The 24,106-nt window shown below is 40.6% G+C and overlaps 1 pseudogene; it reads left to right on the top strand.

The window, feature by feature from the left end:
• The window catches only part of LOC117956456, a 107,458-nt pseudogene extending 94,119 nt beyond the window's left edge, over window positions 1-13,339 (top strand).
• The last annotated feature ends 10,767 nt before the right edge of the window (window positions 13,340-24,106 follow it).

Below are 24,106 nucleotides of genomic sequence, written 5' to 3'. Positions count from 1 at the left end.
TTGCAGGTGAATGATGTAAACCCTTTGAAATAGAAGATTATGAATAATTATTCTGTTAATGATGATGCTGCAGCCTCAGGATGGGATTAGTGGGCCTAGGACTTTTTCGCCAGCAGGATTGCACCTAAACTACATAGAGTATAGGTTCAATACCATTTCACCAGCAATATAATACTTTTTTTATGATTAAATATGATATTTATAAAATATATTGGAACTCACGTGTTTACTCTTGCAGCAATTTTCTCCCATGCAAGTTCTCTCTCTTTTGCTGCAGCCACTGTGTTGCTTTTTCAGTAAAATACATGTTCCAACTCGCTGTTTGTGAGCATACGTATTTCCACCAATCAGTTTGTTTGTGGTTGTTACCATAGTGAATCGTAACATCATGGCTCCATTAGATTTTGGTAAAGGTACATTCATGATACCTATCTAATATCCTGAAAGTTCTTTGTGGAATAAAATACCAAATAACATAAGTTCTATCATGGGAAGGGTACATTTTAAAAACAAAGTCAAATCATATCTTCCCTTACATTATTTATCATGAGGTTTTTGATTGTGTTGTGAAAAGTGGTCGATGTGAGCTACCTTAATGGTTGCCATGTATTATACTGTATTACATAACTGTGTTTTTGTTTTGTTTGTTTTTGTTTTAGTTCCAAGATATTTCTCTACTTTCTTGGTTTGCAATTGATTGTTTTTTATGTTAATTGAATTTTTTTTTCTTTTCTTTTGTTATTTAGCTTTGTAAGCAGATATTGTGTTTTTTCCCGTTCCTTTCTGTATATGTCATGTAATGTTTTAAAATTCTCTGATTAAATGTTGTTTTGGACCACAGGAAGACTACCTGGTTGTCTAGGTGTCCGCTAGTAGGAACCCTTATTATAAATACAAATACAAAAATAGTGGTGGGGCACGCGCTTAACTCTGATTCAACCTACTCTGAGTTGATTGAACCAACTCAAATCAGCTGTTCTGGAACCAAAATCTCAGGGTTTGTTAAACCTCCTTCCAGAAACGGGCCCCGGGCCTGCTGCTGCTCCTTAGTGCCTCCCCTGATGGTTTTGATTGATTTATAGAAATGCCAATAAACCAGAGCACTGTGTGGAAAGCCAGACCCTCCTCCGCAGCGCTGTGGAGGGATGTCTGGAAAAATGAGACTATTTTAGGACTAACCCCCCACAATGCTAATGAAATTCCAAAGCCTCAGCTGAACTCTGTGTTTAGTGCAAAGTAGCAATCGTGAGCATGCCAACATGCTACATGAGACAGTGAACATGGTGAACATTATACAAGCATTACATCATCACAAAGCCGCCAGCGTGGCTTTAGAATCTTTGTCTTGTTCAGACAGCAGGGATTACAGCTAAAAAGCTGGAAAGATGATAGAAGAGAGCGTTGGTCAACATCATGGTTAATGGAGCAAGTTGTAACGAAGTATAGTACATCATCCTTATCTTAGAATTTACGTAATAAAACCCTTTTTTCTTCTGGAAATAAAAAGATCAAAGAGACCCTTATTGAGAGATAAGAAATGAGTCACAGAAGCCGGTGAAACAGCAGCTAGCCAGGATGTGACGTCAAGACTTTTGCTCTTTATGAGGACACAAAAAAAGTTCAGAGAAGCTTTGTCCTATTCGAAAAAAGCATTGCTCTCCTTCATAGATTAGAGGTGATACACCAGCACCTCTACGCCTCGCAATTCATCTCTAATCAATAAGGAGGGAACATAAGCCGAAAGATGGCTGAGAGGGAGGCCGGACCTTTTGCTCCTTCCCACTCTTTCACCCCCTCCATAATGTCACATCCTCTCTGTTACTCTTACAGCTGAGAAAAAGGCTCTCAAAGAGAAGAGGGAGCCACTATTCTAGCAAAATCCCCAGACAGTACATCCCTCTCTCTTCCCAGCCTCTTTTTCTCACAGAATTACTGCCTCTTTCTCTCCTTAACGCCTAATACCTCCCCTCTACCTCACTCTTCGCTCCATCTCGCCATCTCTCTCCCCTCCCCCAAACATCTTTCCTCACCACTCTCTTGCACCCACTTTTTCATCCTCCTTCATCCTCCTCCTCGGCACTCCACAGATCGTTGTGAGCATCTTTCTTTCCCCCGCCTCTCCCTCTCTCTCTCCTGTTCCATCAGACATTAGCTTTTTTCCCCAGGAAGTGTTTTATTTAGAGCAGATTAATTAATTAGATACAGTATCTTAGTAAGGGCCATTCTTAGCCCAGGCCTATCAAGGCCCCAAGGCTCATGGTGTGGCTGAAAATGTGTGTGTACATAAATTCCATTAGCAACACGCTGAGTGCATTTTTAACATTTGCAGGTGCTTGTTGTGTATCTGAATCAATGTGGGCTAATTGGACTTGTCAAGAAAGGTCTTTTGAGTATAAAAGATGTGTGTGTGCATAGAATTTGGGGTGTATGTGTGCCAGACTGTTATATAAGAAGAAATAACTTGCTCCATCTCATCGTGCTGGTAACAGGGTTGTGTTTGTTGGTACAAACCACTGTTTAATTAGCAAATCTTTTCTAACACTGTCCTCCCTTCCCTCTCTCTCCCTTTCCCTCCAGGGACGAGTTCTCACACCAAGTACAGAGCAGCAAGCAATGAGGAAGAAAGAAAAGAGGTGCTTGTCCAATCAGAGATGCAGATGGCCACAGAAGACATGATTACCAGCCAATCTGGCACCAGGACAACTTCCTCTTGCCAATTTATACACAACAAATCAAATGCAACCCCCTAATTAAACAGTTGATACGGTTTACCTAGACACGCATACTGCCAATCAAGTGATACATCCTATGCCTGGCTCATTTCTACTATAATAAATCCTTAATTCTTCACACAATTGAAATTTCAATTTATTATACAATTTAAAGACAAGCTAAGAAGAACCAAATTTTACCTTGCTGCGACTACACTTCAAGCACTACAGACACCAATCTGCCGAAAAAGGCAATATTACTGTACAAACAAGTCCTCACTCCCTTTCTAATGGCGCTAGCCTGCATGAATAAATGTTAAATGGCAAGCATCTCTGCTCGGCGCTCTCCAATGGATCTTGTGACGACATCCCAAATGGCCCGGAAGACAGGACAGAGACGGCAGAGACAAAACGTGACTGGAGGTTCTTCATCAGTGGTCTTGTCCACAGCCAGCTCCTTCCTCTGTTGGCTCGCTCTGCTGTCAATAATGCGGTTGCCAATGGTAACAGCTGACTGCTGGCTTATCGAAGGCGAGAAAGGCTTTGTTTGGCTGGCTATCTGCAGTATGAACCAGCCGCCGTATGAGACCATCCCCTCCCACATTAACAGGTAAGGAAACTTATTTATACAAATATTTGTCAATATTAATTTGCCTCTTAGTCAAACATCTACAGCATTCACATTTCTCTTAACAGCACCATTGTGGATCTGAGGCTGAATGAGAACAAGATTCGGTCGGTCCATTTTTCTTCACTCAGTCGCTTTGGCAACCTCACCTATCTAAACCTCACCAAAAACGATATCAGCTATGTGGAAGATGGAGCGTTCTCAGCACAATTCAACCTGCAGGTGAGCAATGAAACAATGTACTTTTATACACATATTTACAGATGCACTTAATGCACATAAACACAATGGAGAAAAGTGCATTCATCAAGTATTGTGTTTTGGTCAATTTTGAGGGTTTTGAGTATGTAACACTTACAGTATGTTACTTTACTCCACTACATTTTGGGGGGAAATATTTCCCCATTTAGATTAATTTCAGAGTTACAGTGTTGGATAATGTTACAGTATAGTTAATGTATTACACACACAAAATTTGATTGGCATACAAAATATTTGTACTAGTTAAAATTAGCTCCAGTTTAACAAGCTGTGATATTAAAATGTAGCTTACCCATAAATGCATCAGAAGGCTAATAATCCAATTATGTTACATATGTATATATGTATATATAGCAATTTTATATGGCAGGTGATATGGGCAAACGCCCTGCAACTTCACACAACACAAGCTAATAGATAAAACACAAGCAAATTACGAAAACAACTTCATTAATTTGACACCACATGTGCAGCATTCAGAAAACGTGCTGCATATATATACACAACACAACCAAATACATAAAACCAATGCAAATACACACAACAAAACCAAATACATAAACGCAAATGACGCATTTAAAAAACGATGCAAAAAGAAAAGCACACAAACCAAAAAAACAAATGCAACAAAAAAACGCTGCATCCAGGCTACACAATGGAAGTCCTCCAGGCCTCTAGAGGGAGCAGCTATGTGGAACAGCTGGATTTTTTACCCCCGAGAGAGAGAGAGACAGAGAGAGAGAGAGAGAGAGAGAGACAGAGAGAGAGAGAGAGAGAGAGAGAGAAAGAGATAGCGGATGAGTTTTTTTTAGAAACGGGACCAATAGTGAAGATAGCGGCGACATAACAAGGTTAGTATTCATTTTAACATTTTGCCCTAATCTTTTACAGCTTTAGCTGCTCCCTCTAGAGGCCTGGAGTACTTCCGTTGTGTAATCTGGATGCAGCGTTTTTTTTTGTTGCATTTGTTTTTGTGGTTTGTGGACTTTTCTTTTTGCATCATTTTTTATTTGCATCGCGTTTATGTATTTGGTTGTGTTGCGTGTATATGTAGCGCGTTTGCTGAATGCTGCAAATGTGTTGTCAAATTAATGAAGTTGTTTTGTCTATTTGCTTGTGTTTTGTCTATTTGCATGTGTTTTCTGAAGTTGCAGGGCGTTTGCCCCTGTCGGCCACCGTAATTTGATACCCAGCATTAAATATATGTAAAATCTCAACACATTTGAATGCATTTAACATTTAATATTTGAGAACTTTTGGGGGGAAAATGAAAAAAAGGGTTTTCTCAAAGTATGGTATGCATTTTTGTATTGCTACTGAAACATTCTTAAATTCTTCATAATAAATACCTTCACTTTGACTATTCAAGTACATTTGCTGATAATCATGATTATGAATGAAGGACACACAAGAAAGACAATACCCGCTCATTATAGCTTTAAGAAACATTCAGGAAAAAGTGTTTTCACCAAACGCAGCCATAATGAGCTGGCATGCTTACACATCAAGCAGCTGCTGGAGCTGGGCCAGGAGGTAAAATGTGAACAAGAAAGATCTTAGTAAATTGAGCACAGCATAGAGGCTTAGATCACCATGTGAAACATGAATTGTACTGAACCGTCGTCTGTTTGTTATGCATGTTTTCAGCTTGTCGTGTGTGATGCCTGGCGCTCACCGGCTCTTCGGAGATTAGAATAATCCCACTTGTCTTTGTCTCCCCAGGTTCTGCAGATGGGTTTTAACAAGTTGCGGAACCTGACAGAGGGGATGCTGCGAGGTCTGGGAAAGCTGCAGTATCTCTACCTGCAAGCAAACCTCATCGAGACTGTTACACCCAACACCTTCTGGGAATGCCCCAACATAGAGAATATAGACCTCTCCATGAACAGGTAATGACCTGGACCTGTGTGTGTGTCTAATGAGAGAAGGAGAAAACATGCTGTGGTAGCACTGAAACAATTAGATGATTAATCAATTACATAATTGTAAGAAAGGAATTTACAGCAATTTTAATTGTAATTGGTTAATCATTGAAGTCCCTTATCAAGATGTGGTCAGAGGATCTGCTGGTTTTCAGCTGTAGAAAATGAAAATGTTATTATATTTGGGGGGTTTCAACTATTAGTTGGGCAAACAAGCAACTTGAAAATACTTGACCATTTTATAGACTAAACAATTTCACAATGAAACGGTTCTATAAACTGTGGCAGTTTTGTTGTTTAATACTGACTAGAGCCCAACCGATGAAGGACCTCTAAGGCAGATGCCGATATAAATATTTGGTTATTTAAAAATCATCTGATATGCCGATATATCGGCCGGTTTATAATAAAAAAAAAATCCAGAAACATGTAACAAAACATAAATAGATTTCCCTGACATTAGTTATTTGTAGTTATTTATGAGTTCTCATTGAAATAATGGGATAATAATAATTAGTTTTATTGTCACAATAGAGGAACATCATGTTCTGATAGATAAAATGCATAATAATACAAACTTATGATATGAAACTTAAAGTGCTTTGAACAAAACACATACAAAAAGAATACTCAGTGTTGCCAACAGGGACGTTGTAGAGCACCCTCTGGTGGACAAACTATGCTACGCCAACGCTCATAACATGGTTGACAGTTTGGTTTTTAAATATTAATTTATTGTTTTTAATCCTTTATTTGTCATTATAAGGGATTCTGATGAATGAATATTTAAAAAAAAATCAGCCATTATAAATGCCAATACTGAAAGATCGGACGATTATATTGGCCTGGCGACATATGGTCTCTATTACTGACATAATATGAAAGAGGAATTTAACGCAAATAACTAACAAAAAAAGGCTACTGGCAATCTGACTTGTCTTTCTGGGTTTGCAATTTGTAGTTCTTTGGTGTTTAATGCTAACTATTTCTAGGTAAAATATAGTAGGTTCCTCAAACATTATTTGCTTGGTGTCATATACCCATGATAAGTGCTGCTCTCTAAATTCACCAATAAGCAGTGTTTTACTGACAAACTGGGAAAAAAACAGATACCATTTTTCTCCCTCACTGACTGTATCCTCAGTAAACGATGATGCAATGCGGCATTAATTTTCTCAGTGGGAACAACTGTCTTTGTTGGAACTGTAACTGGTATTGATTTCTTAACTTAAATATAAAAAGCAACAGCAAAATGGAAGATGTATAACTGCACTTTGGGGCTTGTGGAAAGGTGTTTTGGGAAATGTTTAAGACCGAAAACTGAATAAGACTGACTAACAAGTGAAGGGTTGGCCTGCAGTTGTTACACATCAAAGTCTGTTTACAGGTCTTAAGGAGTATTACTGCGTATGTGGAAAGAGAAAATATAAAGCCTTTTGTGGCTCCGGAGAGAGCTGTGCAAAGTATGATCAAACTCGTAATCTAGGTTTGGAGTGGGAAGATCTGGGGTTGTGTAGTTAGAAAGACGTGAGCGCACCAAACCTCTGTACCACACTCCTCATTTTGCCTTAAGACCACATTAGCAGACACTAGTACATCTCCCAAATCTCAGACTTAACTGCAGGCGATTGATTTGCATTGTGGGTAATGTGCAAGGCAGGTGTTGACAGAAGAGAAGAATACAACCATCATAAGTCATACAGTATTACAGAAGTGCAATTCTAAATTGGTTTAGCAGGCTGTCCTCACGCAAACAGCGGTATAGGTTGATTAGGCAAGCAGCTAATAACGACGCCCAATTATGTTTCTGGTTAGTCAGCGATCTCACCAGCAGTTGTAATTACCACAAGAGCAAACGAGGAAGTGAAGTGACCATAGTATTAGAGCACCAAATTCCCCGTAAGGAGTTTGTGTCCCATGTTAAACTAAAAGTCATTTTGAGATGAACAGTTTTATGTAGCTAACTTTGTGTCGCAATGACGTTCGTTACGCAAGTTACGTCCTCATTTTAGTAGTTTTACTTGACTCAATTTAGGCTAATTCCTAAATTTTACTAACCTAACTACTGTAAGTTTTTTTATTGCCTAAACATAACTAGTAACATTTCACAATGTTCCCTACGTGTTTAAAACCTGTTCCGTTAAATAGAACGTTCATATTATTAACCAACATCATGCGGCAGTAAATAGAACAGTTGTATGTGACGTTTAAGGAGTCTTTGGAAATTGACCTATCAAGTCGTTTAGGTATGAGGATGTGTTGGTATTCAGCTATGTGACTCTCTATGAGGATACATTACCTTACGAATCTTTGTATTTTCACTTTGTGCCTTTTCAGGATCCAGGTGCTGGATGGAAGTTTGTTCTCTGGACTCTCTAAGCTGACCACTTGTGAACTTTACACCAACCCCTTCAACTGCTCTTGTGAGCTACTGGGTTTTCTGCGCTGGCTCTCAGCCTTCCCCAACAGGACCAGTGAGAGGATGGTGTGCGACTCTCCTCAAGGATTCTTCGGCTACAACCTCATGAGCCAGAACCCCCGCATGCCTACTCAGCGCACTGCACTGCACGCGCTCAGTCACGTATGCACAGACGACGGTAGTAGCGTGACATCCTTCTATGTTATTAGCCCGCATGATTCCACCACCCCCCCCTCAGATTTTGCCTCTCCCTGCGGATTGGATGATTGTGCTTCAGGGACCCCTCCTGATGATGTAATTAGTTTGAGCCCCATTTTCTCAGACCCCAATCCCATCATGACGCTGAAGCAGATGCGACATTCAAGTGCTGTGATTACGGTTCAAATTCCCCATCCCTACAGGAAGATGTACATCCTGGTGCTTTATAACAACAGCTTCTTCACAGATATCCAGAATCTGAAAAATCAAAGAGAAGATATTGAGCTCAAGAACTTAAAACCTAACGTTAACTACAGGTACTGTGTGGCTTCTATACGAAACTCCCTGCGGTTTAACCACACCTGTCTGACCATCTCCACTGGCCGCCGGCCCGAGACTGAGACGATAGCCAATCAGTCGTCTGCCACCCATTACATTATGACAATTTTGGGCTGTTTGTTTGGCATGTTACTCTTCCTTGGCCTAGTTGTCCACTGTCTGAGGAAGAAAAGGATTATGCAGGAGAAAGAGAGGAAGATGAGCAGGATCCAAAGGACTCTGATAGAGCTCAAGTATGGTGGCGAAGGGGATATAGAGGGAGGTAGTGGAGGATCTGTTTCCCAGAAGCTTGGTGCTGGGGACAGTCTGTCCAGAATGCCATACCTTCCTCAGGGTGGTGAGATTGATCCATACAAGCTGCAGGAGGTGATAGAAACACCGGTGCACAAGCCTGCTAAACTTAACTACATGGAAGTGAGAGGTTCTGGCATTGAAAGGGAGAGAGAGCGAGAGCGAGAACGAGAGCGAGAGCGAGAGCGGGAACGAGAAAGAGAAAGAGAAAGAGAGCGAGAAATGTCACCACAAGCAAATCCCCAGGGCTCAGTAGCAGAGATCTCAACCATCGCAAAAGAAGTTGATAAAGTGAATCAGATCATCAACAACTGTATAGATGCTCTTAAATCTGAGTCTACCTCTTTTCAACAGGGGATCAAATCCCCCTCTTCTGCAGGTGGAGGAGCTGTTTCTACTGCAGAGCCACAGCTGGTGCTTCTCTCTGAGCAAGGAGAGAGAGAAAGAGGAAGTGAGTTCCTCTCCCCGGTGTACAAAGGAGGAAGAGGAGGGCGAGAAGAGAGGGGGAGAAGCTATCATCATTCTCTGCAGCGACACCACAGCATGGAGGCACCTCCGGCCTCCAAAAGGCCCAGCACCTCCTCTTCTCCTGGCTCTGCCCGGAGCCCTCGCTCATTCCGCTCAGAGGGAGGCTACCACTCGTCAGAAACCCGCTATATCGAGAGGACCTCGCCCGGAGAGAGAGGAGAAAGGGGAGGCGGAGGAGGAGAGGCCCTTCGTACAGTCAACCCGGCAGCTGCTATCTTACGAGCTGAAGCCCAGAGAATCCGCCAGTACAATGAACACCGTCACTCCTATCCTGGCTCCCAGCAGCACCTCCAGGAGATGCAGCACCACCCCCAGATCCTCCAGGAGCTCCACCACCACCCAGGGGGGCGTAAGCCCTCCATGTTAGACCCCATCACCCTCAACAGGCAGGCTAAACAGCGGGAACTGGCCTACTCCCAGCTTTCGCCACACTACCCGCTCTCACCCCAGTACCACAACCTCAGCTACTGCTCCAGCCCAGACGAAGACGAGGAGGACGAAGGACTGCTCTGCACCCCGACCCTGGGGCTGTGGGAGAGGTTCAAACTGCACCGGAAGAGGCACCGGCAGGCGTCCATGGAGGACGAAGGATACGTGGCGGCCGGACACGCACTGAGACGAAAGGTTCAATTTGCCAAGGATGAGGATCTTCACGACATACTGGACTACTGGAAAGGTGTGTCCGCCCAGCAGAAGACCTGATCCCACATCTGGAGACCCCAAACACTTTGAAGATGGAAAATAACAAGTCTGCACCCATAACATATTGATACAGATGACAAAAATGACTTGTAAATACATACAAACACACACACACACACACACACACACACACACACAAACACACACACACTTACAGGATCTACAGGATCCAGCTTCACACATACATCTATAAACACACACTTTACACAAACCAAGCCTTTGCTTCTGAGAACATGAAGGACCAAACTAATATATTATCTTGAACAAGAAAAATCATAACTTATAGAGAGACTGAGTTACTTTTTGTAATGTAACAAACATTATAGCTCAGACTTATGTAGCTATTTGTACTAAGTTTTGAACGAAGAAAAAAATAATCAAAATGAAGAGCAGAAACCTTATCTGTTGCCGGGCAACCCATCCTGAACAGCCTGGCCACACTTTTAATCTGCCTTGAGACTGACATTCATCAAACCTGACCACGGCAGATTAGCTTCATCAATCCTTATTACCGCGGTTTGAATGCGATTTTGCTTTGCTGGGGAGGTTGTTTTTGCATCGCGCCCTGCGATGCTGCTTCGGAAAAAAAAACTGTTGAAAGATTTGCCGTGATTTAGATATTTAAAACATCAAAACGACAACAAATTCCGGATGGGTCACCAGGCAACAGTAATATTCAACTGTGCTGAGAATGAGTAGGCAGCTCTCACCAGAGAATGAGTATAATGTGCCAAATCAACCAAGCGAGGATGATAGAGCCCTACTGTGTACCAACTTCTCCTCGCCACTGTTTTTATATACAGAATTTAAAAAAAACAACCCAGAATGATATGTTATTACTATTAATTATTCTTCTTACATTACTGGTCTTATTATTATTCCTATGCTCCTCATCATTAATATTCTATTCTTTTAATATGGCATGGCTCGCGTGACTGTGTTTTGACTGTTTTGAACATGTCCGATGACCAGGGCACACAAACAGAGACAAACAGTATGATGGACAAGACATTTGAGTTCTTCTTTTCTACCAAGAGGAATGTGCTCTCTGCCGAGAGAAAAAACAAAAAAAACAAGCCCGTCTTTTCTCTTGGTGAACACCCCTGCCCTCCCCTCCCCCCCCCACCCCCCTGACTGCTCCACAACCTCCTAAAGATGGAACGCTGTACAGATGAGAGAGAGAAAGTTCTATATTTGCAACAGAGGTGACTGTTTTGTTTGTACAACATAGTTTTGAAATCTTTCCGACTTTTCAGAAGCCAGAATCCCACGTTAGTTACCTACCTGCTCAGTTACAAGGGTACGTTTTTGATTTTGAAATCGAACTAAAAATTCTAATCTTCAAATGAATGTCTTCAATTCCCACAGGGGAAACATATCTGCACTGTTCAAAATCAAAAAACGATTCATAGGAAAAGACCTAAAACTCTCAGCTTCCTACCCGATACACTGTAGCTCCACTGTGTTTTATCAACAATTCATCTTTTCCCGCTCCTCCCATTTCCCAGGTTTATACTTGTAATCTTTTGGATTCATCTGGTTCCACTGTGGTGCCATTATGCCAACTTGATAAATCACAGACGTATTTGAAATGATTTTAAATACTATATACAGACCTCTACTCCTTCACATCTATACACATCAGTTTGCCAAACAGAACAACAATTTGCACAAAACGATCCACCCCATTGGCTCACTGCTCCCCTTCTACCCTCCAATCATTTCTAAGACCAAAGTACTGTGGTAGTAAATTGACCCTTAATGCCCCTGACCCTGTCCTAGCTATTCACCCACCATCACCCTTACAGTTACAACTCCAGCACATGCTTACACAACCACACACAGATGAATGTATTCGTTGAGAAGTAATACTTTTTAGCAGCTGGAATTTTCTGTTTTTGACGTACAAGCTGTATTCAAACAGTGTCCTCATCTGTCTGATAGAAAACCTTTCTCAGACGACCACTTGAGTTTCAGAAATGGATATAAATAAGTATTTGTCTTTTTTCAGATCATATCTGACCACTCAGGGCAGATTCTCATGGACAACTTTCATTATATTAATTGTGTCACCAAATGAACCAAATTGTTCAACCAATTGTCCATAATAAGCCCAAAATTGCCACTGCAGACATCTATTGAAATAGCAATGGGATTTTGCCTTGATATTAGAAGTGCTGTAGTAGAATGTGTGAAGTATCACTAGCACGTTGAAAAGAGACTATATGTATATGTGCAGGCTCTAAATACTGGAGGCTGAAAAGAGAAGGAAATGTGATGACAAAAATACTGCTGTTTATTTTTTACAGAACTGTGCTACAACAACACATGTAAGAGGACTGTAAACCAGGGATGGAGTCAAGGACGTTTCAGATTCAGTGGATTTAGAATTTAAAAAGCTTGTAGTATTCACAGTATTGACAAACAATTTGTGATTTGAATCGTAGCCAAAACGCTTTCTGAATTGAAACAGAATCGACTCCAACCTTGAAACAACACTGAAAACTACACAATGGAAACAACAGAGCTGGCAAACAATGAAAGGTTTATTGGTGAATGGAAACACTGTATAAAAATCGTTTTTTTCTCTGCTATAATGAGTTCAGAATGCTCAAGTCATTAAACCCAGTTAAAGCCACAGTCGTGGGTTAGTGAAATCACACAGCTGTTTGTAGCACTGCAAAAAGCACATTCATTGGTGTTTTTTTTCTTTCTTCTCTCTCCTTATACTGCAGCAAACAATCCAACTCTGATCCAAAAGGAAACCGGTGAGCACTGGTTGTTTCTGTATTACACATCCCAGATCGTGGCTTTAACTCAACAACAGCCTTAAAACATTAGATTTTCTTTAATCTTTTTAACAAAAAACAAAAAATTGCTTTGAAAATCAAATGTCCTGGTTTCTTAACTTATGCTTTCCTGACTGCAATTTTATAATTGCTTGATTCTTAAGCCTCACTTGAGCATTCTTTGAGTAACAGTAATATCAAGGTAGCGATGTATTAAAGAACTGTTTTTTGTTGTTGTTTTTTCCTGTTCCGTTTATGAACAATAATGGCCTGAATTTATCATGTGTCAGAGAGCAGCAGGGCTTGTCTGGAATCAGTCAACAACAAGCTGACGGTTGAGGTGACCGGTCAACAGTGGCCCTAATCAGCGCTGCTATTCTTTGAAGCGTGATGAAGAGAAACTGTGTTTTTGAAACAACAATGCCTAGAAAAGTGCAAATAAATAGAGGTCCTACTGACTACAGACTGAAATGACAATGGAGCACGATGCGAGGAAATCCTCAGTGGAAGCTTGTGTTACATTCTTCTAGTGAATGACTCAGGAGCGAGAGCGTGAGAGAGAGAGAGAGAGAGAACACTCTCAGAGTCTTTCTTTCTTTATTTTCTTGTCAAACATTAAAATGAGCACAATAAAAATAGCCTTTCTTTCACTGTCTCCCTTCCTGGAGAAGCCATACGTACGCCGGAAGTTTCAAACACACCAAGGACTTTGACGTTTCAACAGTTCAACTGTTTGTATGTTTGATTGGTTACTTATGCTTGAGTAAAAGGGTCAGTTTTTCAAAAAAAACATTATTTCTTGCTCAGTTTAAGCTACAGACAGTAGCACATAATTATATATCTTATATATCTATTATATAACTTTATATCTAGGGGGCTTGAGACCACTGTCTCAATGAACGTGCATGCCACATCACGTGAGCTGTAATTGGACACATTTGACTAATTGTACCACAATAAAGACATGTACACAAAACATTGTAAAAGCACAATGCAGATCACATATATTCAGTATCAGCATAGCAACACATAAATTGATGATAAAAATATTAATTACAATGCCCCAATGTATGCTGGGAAGCCACCAGACACCCCTTCTCCAAGTGCTCTACCTAATGTTGAGGTTATCTCACACACCTGCGTTGGGTGGCTGGGACAGCTGCTGTAGCTGCGGTTTAGCTGAACCTGGCTTTGTTTTAAAAGCAATCCAGTTGAGTTAAACACGCAGCTGCATTTTAAAACCCCTGAAAGTTCCGGTTTAGCTGGACCCGTTCTAAATTGCAACTCAGCTAGTCAGGTGCAGATAAGTCTATCCTTGACGTTACACTTCCGGGATTACTCCAGCGCTGCAGGAAATTCCGCCGCATGCATGTATTTTCCATTTCCTTACGCTTTCTTAGTGTCGGAATTGGAAATTCAGTGGATCTATGAGGTCTACTGCTGACTGCTCCTCAGATCTCTGCAGGGTGAATTGAGACGGCTAGCTCTGTCCAATCTGAGTTTTCTCTCACAGAGAGCTTAGCGCACATGACAATTCTTATTGGTTTAATTAATGCCAATTAACCAGCATGTTTTCCTCCCATCCCTGAATGCTGATTGGAGTAGACCCTCTTTCATGGCAAAGCAAGACTGGGTGCTGAGTGACAGAGCAACAGCCCTGCAGGTTAACTCTGTGGTTTTACACCGTCATACAAAGATCAATAAATATTGCTTGTATGTCAAGTGGACAATTTGTAGTTTTATAACATCACACAACATGAAGATATCACAATAATTACTAATTCAAATTGGTTAATCCATGACTGACTGATATCTTTGAACAGATTTTGGCTTGTAAAATGTAATCCTGTTAAATGAATTTAAAACCCATTTAAAAAAACAAACAGATTTTGGGCAAATCCACACACTTTTTATGTCCCGGTCCAAGCTAAATCTGTGTAAACGCAAAGATGGGCCAAATATACTGAAGGAAAACTTGGAAGAACATGGAAACTGACAAACCCAATACCCCACAGTCTAAAATACTGCTTTAAGAAAGACTTCAAAAAAGGAAAAAAAAGTAATATTATGTATTGGCACTGTGGATAAAAGGCCCTATCTGGAGCGTGTCCTAGATGCAATGAATTCGGATTCTTACATTGCTGAATTTTAATTTGACAGCAGCATGTGAATAAACCAAGTGAACCATCTAATGAGGAGTACATATTCGGAAAATGTGGTGTTTAATACGCCACGAAACTTTGAAAATTAGAGATCACAGTGGACCACACAGCGTTTGACAATGCGTGATGTAACCTACTTTTTGGGGTAATTTCAGGGTGTTTTGTACCAAAGAAATGTTTGACGTGGTTAGAGTTTTAACTGTCAGCATCTTAAACATCAGCAACTGAAATCTGAAATCTAGTCTTCACAATACAAAAACAAAGCCAGGGTTACACAATGGGTGTGTGAGTGTTTACAAGAAAGGTAAGGGAGAAGACACAAGTTGCATTTTGGGAAAAGTAAGACCGCAGTGTTTAAGGAGCTTGACCCACACTAGAGACTTGTAAATTGAAGTTTTTAGATTAGCGATAAAATTTGGTGTCTGCTTAAAGTTCTTTTACGATTACTGTGCAAAACTTTAACTACAGTCTGCACTACCTACAGTCAGCGGAACTAAACAGTTCACATCTCCTTCAAAACTCACTCAAAGCAACACGCGTCTCAAAACAGGCTCAGTTCACCAAACACTATGAACAATCCTCACTGAGATAACACACACTGTCACTTAGAACACACTAAGTCAAAAAACTAGCATCAAACACCAACACAGACAAAACTAACTTTTCATCTCTACAGTTTGTACAATTTGAGTGACTTTACCCTCCATAATAGTTCTTTAAAGAAAACATATAGAAAACAAGTAAACAAGACAGAACAAAAATCAGCAGTTTGCTTCATTATAGCATTTTGTCTCTACTAATTTATGGAATTACTGAAAAAAAACTCAAGTTACATTACAGTAACAAAGAAAAGTGTCATAGCACTGGATGTCTGCATCATCTCTAAATACTAATAAATGTGGTGTTTCCATTGCTTTCACCTCCATTACTATCTAAAAAACAGTAAGAATGCCGTTTTACTATAGTAAAGGTAGTGTTATTCACATTTTGTTCATGTAACCTCAGACATCTGACCTGGGCATTTTGGAATCTTTGCTCTTTTTCCTGTTTCTCTACAAACGGTACAGTGTATAAAGGTTTGTAATTCTTATTTGGTGTTTATATAAAAGAACAGCTGTATATGTTCCCTAACTAGTCTAAAACAAGACACCTGCTTAGGCTGTCAGCTAAAATTACAGTCAGCAGTGTTTGATTGGCACCAGACGGACATCTATTCTGTTTTGAAAGTGTGGTTAACAGTTGTGACAGCAGCGTTTTAGCATTTGAACAAAGGGCTGTAAATCCACAGTGTTGTGCAGGTTGTGGTTAAAGTCATGGAATAAGTGTGTAGAGTTTTGAAAACTGTGTTCAAGCAAGGAAAAACAAACTAGAGCTTGGTCCATTTGAACTGCTGCTGTGCAGACTGGAGTTAGAGTTTTGCACATGTGACTCCAGCTGTGCCCACTGTCGTTTAGCAATCGAAAAAACGAAATACTCATTATCTTACAGTATAGTTTGATATTTTGGGAAATAACATTCACTTTCTTGACAACGGTTACATTAGAAGATCAGTGCCACACTTATGACTTTTGTAAGGAGTTAGAGCCTAAAGGCCATTATCTTAGCTTAGTATAAAATCTTGAAGCAAGAAACCAGAGGAGACTCAGGGAAGTCACTGCACACAGCTGTTCCTAAGAAATACTTGCACCTCCATAGTTTTTACTCTCCATAAAACCTCGAAATGTAATTTTTAAATTTCAGTTTTAAACAATCAACACAGAAAATGTTAATTAGTGAGCTTTGGAGGTGCTGGTAGGTGTTTGTTTTAACTCTGGACAGAGCCAGGCTAGCGCTGTCCTCCTGCATCAAGCAGAGGGAACTCAAACCACTTCATAGACTTGAAGAATATACGTGGAAAAGAATTATGTAATTAGGATACCAAAAAAATAAAAGGTAACTGTATTCCGCAACAAAATAACACAATGCCACTCTGGTCTTGAGTGAAACCATTGCTAAGAGTTGTCAATTCATTACCACAGCCTCTAACATTAGTAAAGAATATGATTTCACTGGGAAAAAATGTTGCCATTACTTTGTATTTAAAGATAAAAAAATAATGGTGGGTGGGTGCAACATAGCAGTACAGTGCAGACTATGCCCATATTTGGCAATAAAAAAAAGTAATCAAGTTACGTTACATTAACATTATTATAAGTGGATTAGGTCAATGCCTACTTTTTTTTTTAACCAGGTAATTAGTAATTGTATTGGAATCTATTCATTTTTTTTATTACTATTATTTTTAAAAGACCTCACTAACCCAGCCATTTCATAGTAGATATTTCCTACACCCAGTCTCACTCCCACTGCACATGTGGCCAATAACACAGACCTGCAGTACAATAAGCCTGGACCTGGCGCTTATCTTTCCAGGTGAAATAACCCCTAGATTCATGACAAGGATGTAATTCATGTGCAGGAGCACAATCCTGTTCCATCCGGAACTGACTGGGAAAATTGCAACTTCAGTACACAACTATTATTCCTTATCTTTAGACTGCTGCAGTACAAGTGGCTTAGGTGTCCGACAGCGGGCGACTTCTGTCAAGACGAGAACATGTCCTAACAGGGTTTTTTTTATTTTTTATACTTACATCTCCTATCCATGCATTGCGATTTAAACCCTTGTATGGTGTTTGGGTCTGTGAGAACTGTTTTCAATGTTTGCTAAAAAAAATTATTTACTATTATAATTACTAGTTATTAATTCTTCTAAATCAAACTCATTGGCCTTGGCTCATTTTCTGTGAAGAACATAAAAAATTACTTATTTTCAGTGACATGCCCCACACGCACACACACACACACACACACACACACACACACACACACACACACACACACACACACACACACACACACACACTCAACTACAACATATGAGGTGTTCAGGTCTTCTGGACCCGAATGTTTTTAAACGGAGGTGCTAAGAAACAACATTGTCTTTCTGCACCTGATATGACCACACGAAGTTACACAATTGTTACATTTCAAGCACTTTCCCCTGTTCTGATCAAGTTCAAATATAAGCACTAATAATGATCCAAATTCTTGTTTCTACTTCTTTTTTCCTTTTTCATGAATTTTCTTGTTTTCTCACAAAAAACTAAATGATCCTATAATCATACATGTGATCTCACAGGGGTAAATGGCAAATATGAACCATAAATGATGTATATGTCATTGGTAAATGAGATAAAGTAAACATCTGTCAAGTATTTTTACATAAACGGTTATGGCTGCATTGATTTAAAAGCCTAATAATGTGTTGGGTCCACCAGACCCGAGAACGCTGGCTGTGTAACTAAAGTATGAACCCCACACAGGGGTTAACCCAGGGCAGGTGAGTTTGGTATGTTTCCACCGTTACATCATATTTATCCCCTTTTTTCTCCCATTATGACACTTCAGATCTCTCGCTCACTTTCAAGCTCACGTTGACAGGACAGGACAGGAAAACACTGTTTATACAGAGCTAACAGTTTCACTTAAAACTTTTCAAAAATCTCATTGTTTGTCTGAACTTTTAGAATTAGACGTGGTATTCACAGAAATGCACATAACACAGTCATGACGTTGGGCGGCTTATTAAAGAGACCTCCCGGGCCAGCAGAATGAGAGTTTTCAGTGCTGTACCCGGTAGGGCGAGTGAAAAGGGCAGCTAAACAAATCCTGGAAGTACTGCTGCTCACAGTGGTAGAGAACCTACATTAAGTCTAGTTTTGAAGTGCTGTTGTTAAAAGCTGCCCTTTTTAGATGCAGTCTCATCAAAGCAGTCTGACGCAGAGCGGAGAAGGAGCCTCCAGCTTGCCCCAGTGTCAGAGTCTGGAACACAAGCAGTTGTCAGCCTCATCACAGCCAGAGCTGCAGTGACCAAAATATCAGTCTTTGTGTGTGTGTGTGTCTGTATGCTGCCTGTCTCTCCCTCATCATTCTATAGCCATCCAAGCTGATGCCTGCCCAAGTACAAAAAAGCCTCCCCAGGCACAATAAGTCCCCCTGCTTCATTCCACACATGGCATTTATAGTGACACCTCAGGCAGGGATGGAGGGTAAAAGAGATATGAGGACAGAAAGAGAAGGGGGGGGGGGGGGGGGGGGGGGGGGGGAGAGAAAGAAGCAGGAAATGGAGTTAAGAATTGAGGGCAAAGGAAGATAAAAGGGGACAGAAAAGACAGGGTGCTTGCTCATTTTCAGTGTTTTGATTTCTTTCAGAGCCTTTTGGGGTTGTCATAACCTTTTAAAAATGGGAACAGGGCTTGCCTTCTTTCAAAGACAGGGGCCAAATGTGGGTCAGACTGTAGAAAGAGGCGCCTTGATACAGAATGATGTTAAGAGTCATTAGGGAAACATTTTCAGCACTGTATTACTACATATAAAAATCAACCCGCTAGAGGGAGGGCCCTACGTCTCACTATACACGCACACACGCACGCCAAGCAGCATTAATACGCTACACTATAAGTGAGAGAACACAGTGGAAAGGTCAAGGCTGGCTGGGAGGCGAGGAACATGATTTATGAGTTATTAGGTCAGCAGCTACGCTGGTTATCTTTTCTTCGACCTGGTGAACGTGTCTAACCATCTCCTGTTTAAATATCTTATAAGGCACCAATCAACCAGCAGATATAATCTCAAAGTGGAGCAGGAGCATTTCCAGCCTCACTTCTTTTTAAAAACAAGACTAATTGCATTTAGTTTTTTTTTTTTAAACAAGGACACCGACTGAACAAGTAACACTGGAGTCCTGGAGATGGTTGACCCTGAAACGCTGCTTTCAAGAGTGTGAGGAGCGTGCATGTGTGGTGAATGTGATGGAGAAAAACAAGGGCCAAGATGAGAGCCATGGACAAAATTGCACTTATTAAGACAAATGAATGAGCAGAGAATGAGACGTAGAGGATGGACAAAGCATGAGGAAGGCTAAATGATATTTGGTCGTTCAGCCTTCCTCAAACTATCTCACCTTCCTAAATCACCACACAAGGTGACACTGAAACTTGCTCAAAATATATACAAACGCACGCCAGCATGCATTCCTGCACACACAGTCCCAGATTGACGGAGGCTAAGACGGAAGATCAAGGCAGTGCAAATTAAAAGTGTTCTAATTAGCCAAACTGTCACTCTCCAGCTCTGGCAGCCATATTGGAGCCTGCCTGGAGACCTGCCTGCCTGCACATTTCCAGAGATCCTCTGAACAGCCATATATACTGTATGGGAGTGAGGATAAGAGGCAGCGGCTGTTGCGAAATACATTTGCCAGACGTTAAGCACTGAAACAGCTCTAAAATGTTAGAATGAATGAACAGAGATGTGTTAATGAAGCTGCTCTGCAAAGGCCCATCATCAGAGGAATAAACTTTGCCCTGTTACGGCTCTGTCCAAATTTGTTCTTTTGGTCCGGCACCAATTCTGAGTGGATCATCACACCATTAGCCTTGGCTGTTTGTTATGCCAGAGGATGATCATGACGTAGCCACTGCTAATGAGCGAATACAACCATAGGTTTCAAATGAGGCCACATTTTACTTTTAGGTTTATGAGTGCATTTTGAAAGGACTTAAACAACCATCTCAATATTAATCTGACCATGAGCTGCCAAAAGTCACTATGTGTCGTTTTTCTTTTGTCATTAAAGCATCCTAAATATTATTATATTTTATTTGTTGAAAAACTTGAGACAATTCCAATAAAAACTAGACCAATCTGTGTTGTTTCTGTACTTTTACTGCCCATTGCTACGTAACGATTTCACCATACAGGTTTGTCAGATGTTGATCTGCTGGGAGTAAGTGGAAAAACATCTGCATTACATTGGTGCTGAACATTTTTTGAAATAGTAATTTCCAAACTTTCAGGGAGCCTCTGATAAAAAGTTCATGTCATTAAAAATCAACCCGCAGAAACTTGAAATGTGGTTAAATTTGGTAATATATCACAACAAACAGGTCCTTTGCTTTCGGTTTTGTCAGTTTTGTTATTTCATGAGGAGCAGAGCACAGAGTGTGTCGAAAGCACTCCCTGTTGGTGCTTTCAAGTACACACTGACAATTGACATTTTAGAGTTGGCAACAGAAGAGCAATGTAGTTAATGTAAGAAATGGGGGGAAAAATCCCAATGTGCATTACACACTGTGTTTGTTTGCTGTTATTTTCGGACAACATACAGTAGAAGGAGCATTATTTTTTGATGGTCGACTATTAAAAGTTCTTTGCCCAGAGCTGCAATACAAAATGACAACAGCATAAACAAACAAAGTCTTCAATGTAATGGATTGCCAATTTCAAGCTTTACGTCCCTGCGAACTCACTGTATTCTAAGGAAGGTAGAACACAATGGATGCTTGGAGGGTAGAAAATCAATCTTAAAAAAAGTTTGCTTTGGAAAATGGTCAGCAAAGATTTAAAGCAAACACAATGGGCCCTATCTCGCACCCAGCGTAGCGCAAAGCCCGACGTGTCTTTGTTAGTTTAAGACCAACGCAGATTTCAAGTTCCCGTCCTGCGTTTAAATAGCAAAAGCACCTGTGCATTATTGCCGTACTGTATCTTGAGTCAGCGAGAAGTGATCGCACCATTGACCAACAAAAACCTGGTCTAAAGTTAGTAACGCAGCATTTCAGTATTTTAACATCACATTAGTAAAATGTGCCTAAGCTTATGCACAGCACGCGCACATTATGCTTGAATGACACACACACACACACACACACACACAGGGAAGCGCAACATCACACAAACATGCAAAAGATTAAAAATAAAAAATATTGTGGGTTGCAGTAGCTCGGTCAGTATGGAGTTGGGTTGGGAATCGCAGGGTCACCGGTTCAAGTCCACATACAGACTAAAATGGTGGTGGAGTGGTAGCTGGAGAGGTGCCAGTTCACCGCCTGGGCACTGCCAATGTGCTCTTGAGCAAGGCACTGAACCCCCAACTGCTCGGAAGGCCTTTCCATGGGCAGCTCCCCAGTCTGAAATCTCTCCATTTAATGCATGTATAGGTACTGAGCATGTGTGTGTAATTCAGTCCTGTGTGTAATAACAACAAACTGAAAATATTGTAATTTAGGTCATACACAAGGACAAGGTATAGGACTTTAACACCTGAATTTAAAGGATTATTTCAGTTAAAGAGGAACTTGACAAATCTTACATATCAAAGTCTGATTACAGGTCTTGGTAAATACTACTGTATATGTTAAAAAGTTGTATCAAGCTTTTGTGGGTTCATAAGGGAGCTGTGTGAAAACTGATCAATTATGCAGGAAAACTGCGCACATTATCTACGGCAAGCACACTGCCATAGATTCCCTGGAAGATGAACAAGAGAGTTGGTTGGTGATTAATTGTTTAAACCCTTCATACTCATCTGACTGTTAGTGTCCAGCCCTTCTTTTTTTTTTTTAAAGATTATTTTTTGGGGCGTTTTAGGCCTTTAATGACAGGACATATGAAGATATGAAGGGGGAGAGAGAGGGGGAGTGACATGCAGCAAAGGGCCGCAGGCCGGATTCGAACCCGGGCCGAATGCGTCGAGGAGTAAACCTCTACACATGGGTACCCGCTCTACCAACTGAGCTATCTGGGTGCCCGCCCTTCTTTTTAACAATGTGGGTGCACTTCTAGATCTCAGCAATTAACTTTTTTTTACAGCTAAAATATTCTGGCTAGAACTATGAAAATAAGACTCTGTTTGCTTCAAATAGGCATGACCCTCAGCTACAATAGCTAATGCAAATAGAGCTACAGTAAATGTTGGACTGAATTAAGGTGTGTAAAAATGCTCACACAGCTGAGAGTTAAAAGCTTCCCTTCTTTTGCACCAAACATTACGACGTACTTTCTCACACCCATTTTTCCCAGTATCATGCTGATTCTGGTCTAAGGGGAACCCAAAGAAAAGAAACTCACATCTGAACTAAAGCATGACAGCTGCTCTTCCTCTCTCTGTTGGGACATTAAAGAGGTAGTGAACGAGAAAGTGGAGGGAAAAGGTTAGAGAAAGACTCACCTCAGAGAAAAAGAAGCTTCCTGTGCGAGAGGAACACGAAGATGGAGAATTTAGTTAGGAAGGTATAAACTGGAAGAGAGGGATGAGAGATGAAAGAAAGACCTGACAGATCCTGTCTCTTTCTGTCCCATAGGCCTCCATGGTTTCCAGCTGAGACTCATCTCTGTAGTAATGTCTCTTCACAGCAGATCTCACTTATCAATATTTTTCAGTGTCTTCAAAAATAAAGAAAAGGTTAAAGACAAGGTTGACATGCCACTCATCTAACTTTTAATAAATTCATCACGCATGAGAATTGCTTTCCAAGATTTAATGCTGCCTCAAAATGGTTTCCGCCGCATATTTCTCAAACACGCCTTTCACAATAATTGTTTACTGCTGGGTGAGGATTGGTGTGTTTGTGTGTGCACGTGTGTGTGAGAAATCTGGTCTATGCTGCAGTTAATAAAGCTCAGCTTTGGCATTTTCAACATCAGCCTACCACTTCATTTATAGTTAATGAGATATCAGGGGATGTACTAATTGTTTTCGACAGAGATGATGGGCTGATGAAATAAAGATAAAGGACTGAATAAAAGAGTAGAAAGAAGTGCAAAGAGCAACCCGAAAAGTACTGCTAACTCATAACTCATGTCAACGTTTTCAATGCTAGAGCCCTGGGGAGAAAAGTTTCATGTTGTGTTGAGCCTTCTTTGTGTTAATGTTAAAATAGTGATTTGATGCTATCATAGCAGTGCCTCTAGAACTCCCATTCAAAAGACCGTTTGACCAAAAACGGAAATACGGTCAATCTTAAAAGTGGCGCTTCCATCCTGATTATGCTTTTAAACGAAAGTTTGACTCTGGTACATTCACAAAAAGCCCATAGGTTGCATTTTGGCGAGAGTTGTGCCTTAACGTCATCTAGACTCGTGTCTTGCTTTTGCTTTGTCGCACTCGTCATCTGCACATTGCTGTTCAAATCATGAGGTTGCAGTCCATAAAACATTTGAATTAAACACTTACTGGTCTCTATTTGCAAAGGAAAACTATAGGTTTTCTTCTATGAGCTCTGTTTTTGTTAAGGGTCTTTGTTGAGCTTATTAAAACAAGGCTGTATGGAG

This window comes from Etheostoma cragini, chromosome 2 (genome assembly GCF_013103735.1).
Source record: "Etheostoma cragini isolate CJK2018 chromosome 2, CSU_Ecrag_1.0, whole genome shotgun sequence".
NCBI classification, from domain to species: domain Eukaryota; kingdom Metazoa; phylum Chordata; class Actinopteri; order Perciformes; family Percidae; genus Etheostoma; species Etheostoma cragini.
Note: the sequence above shows the minus strand (reverse complement) of the source record. Positions and strands in the feature narration are given on the sequence as shown.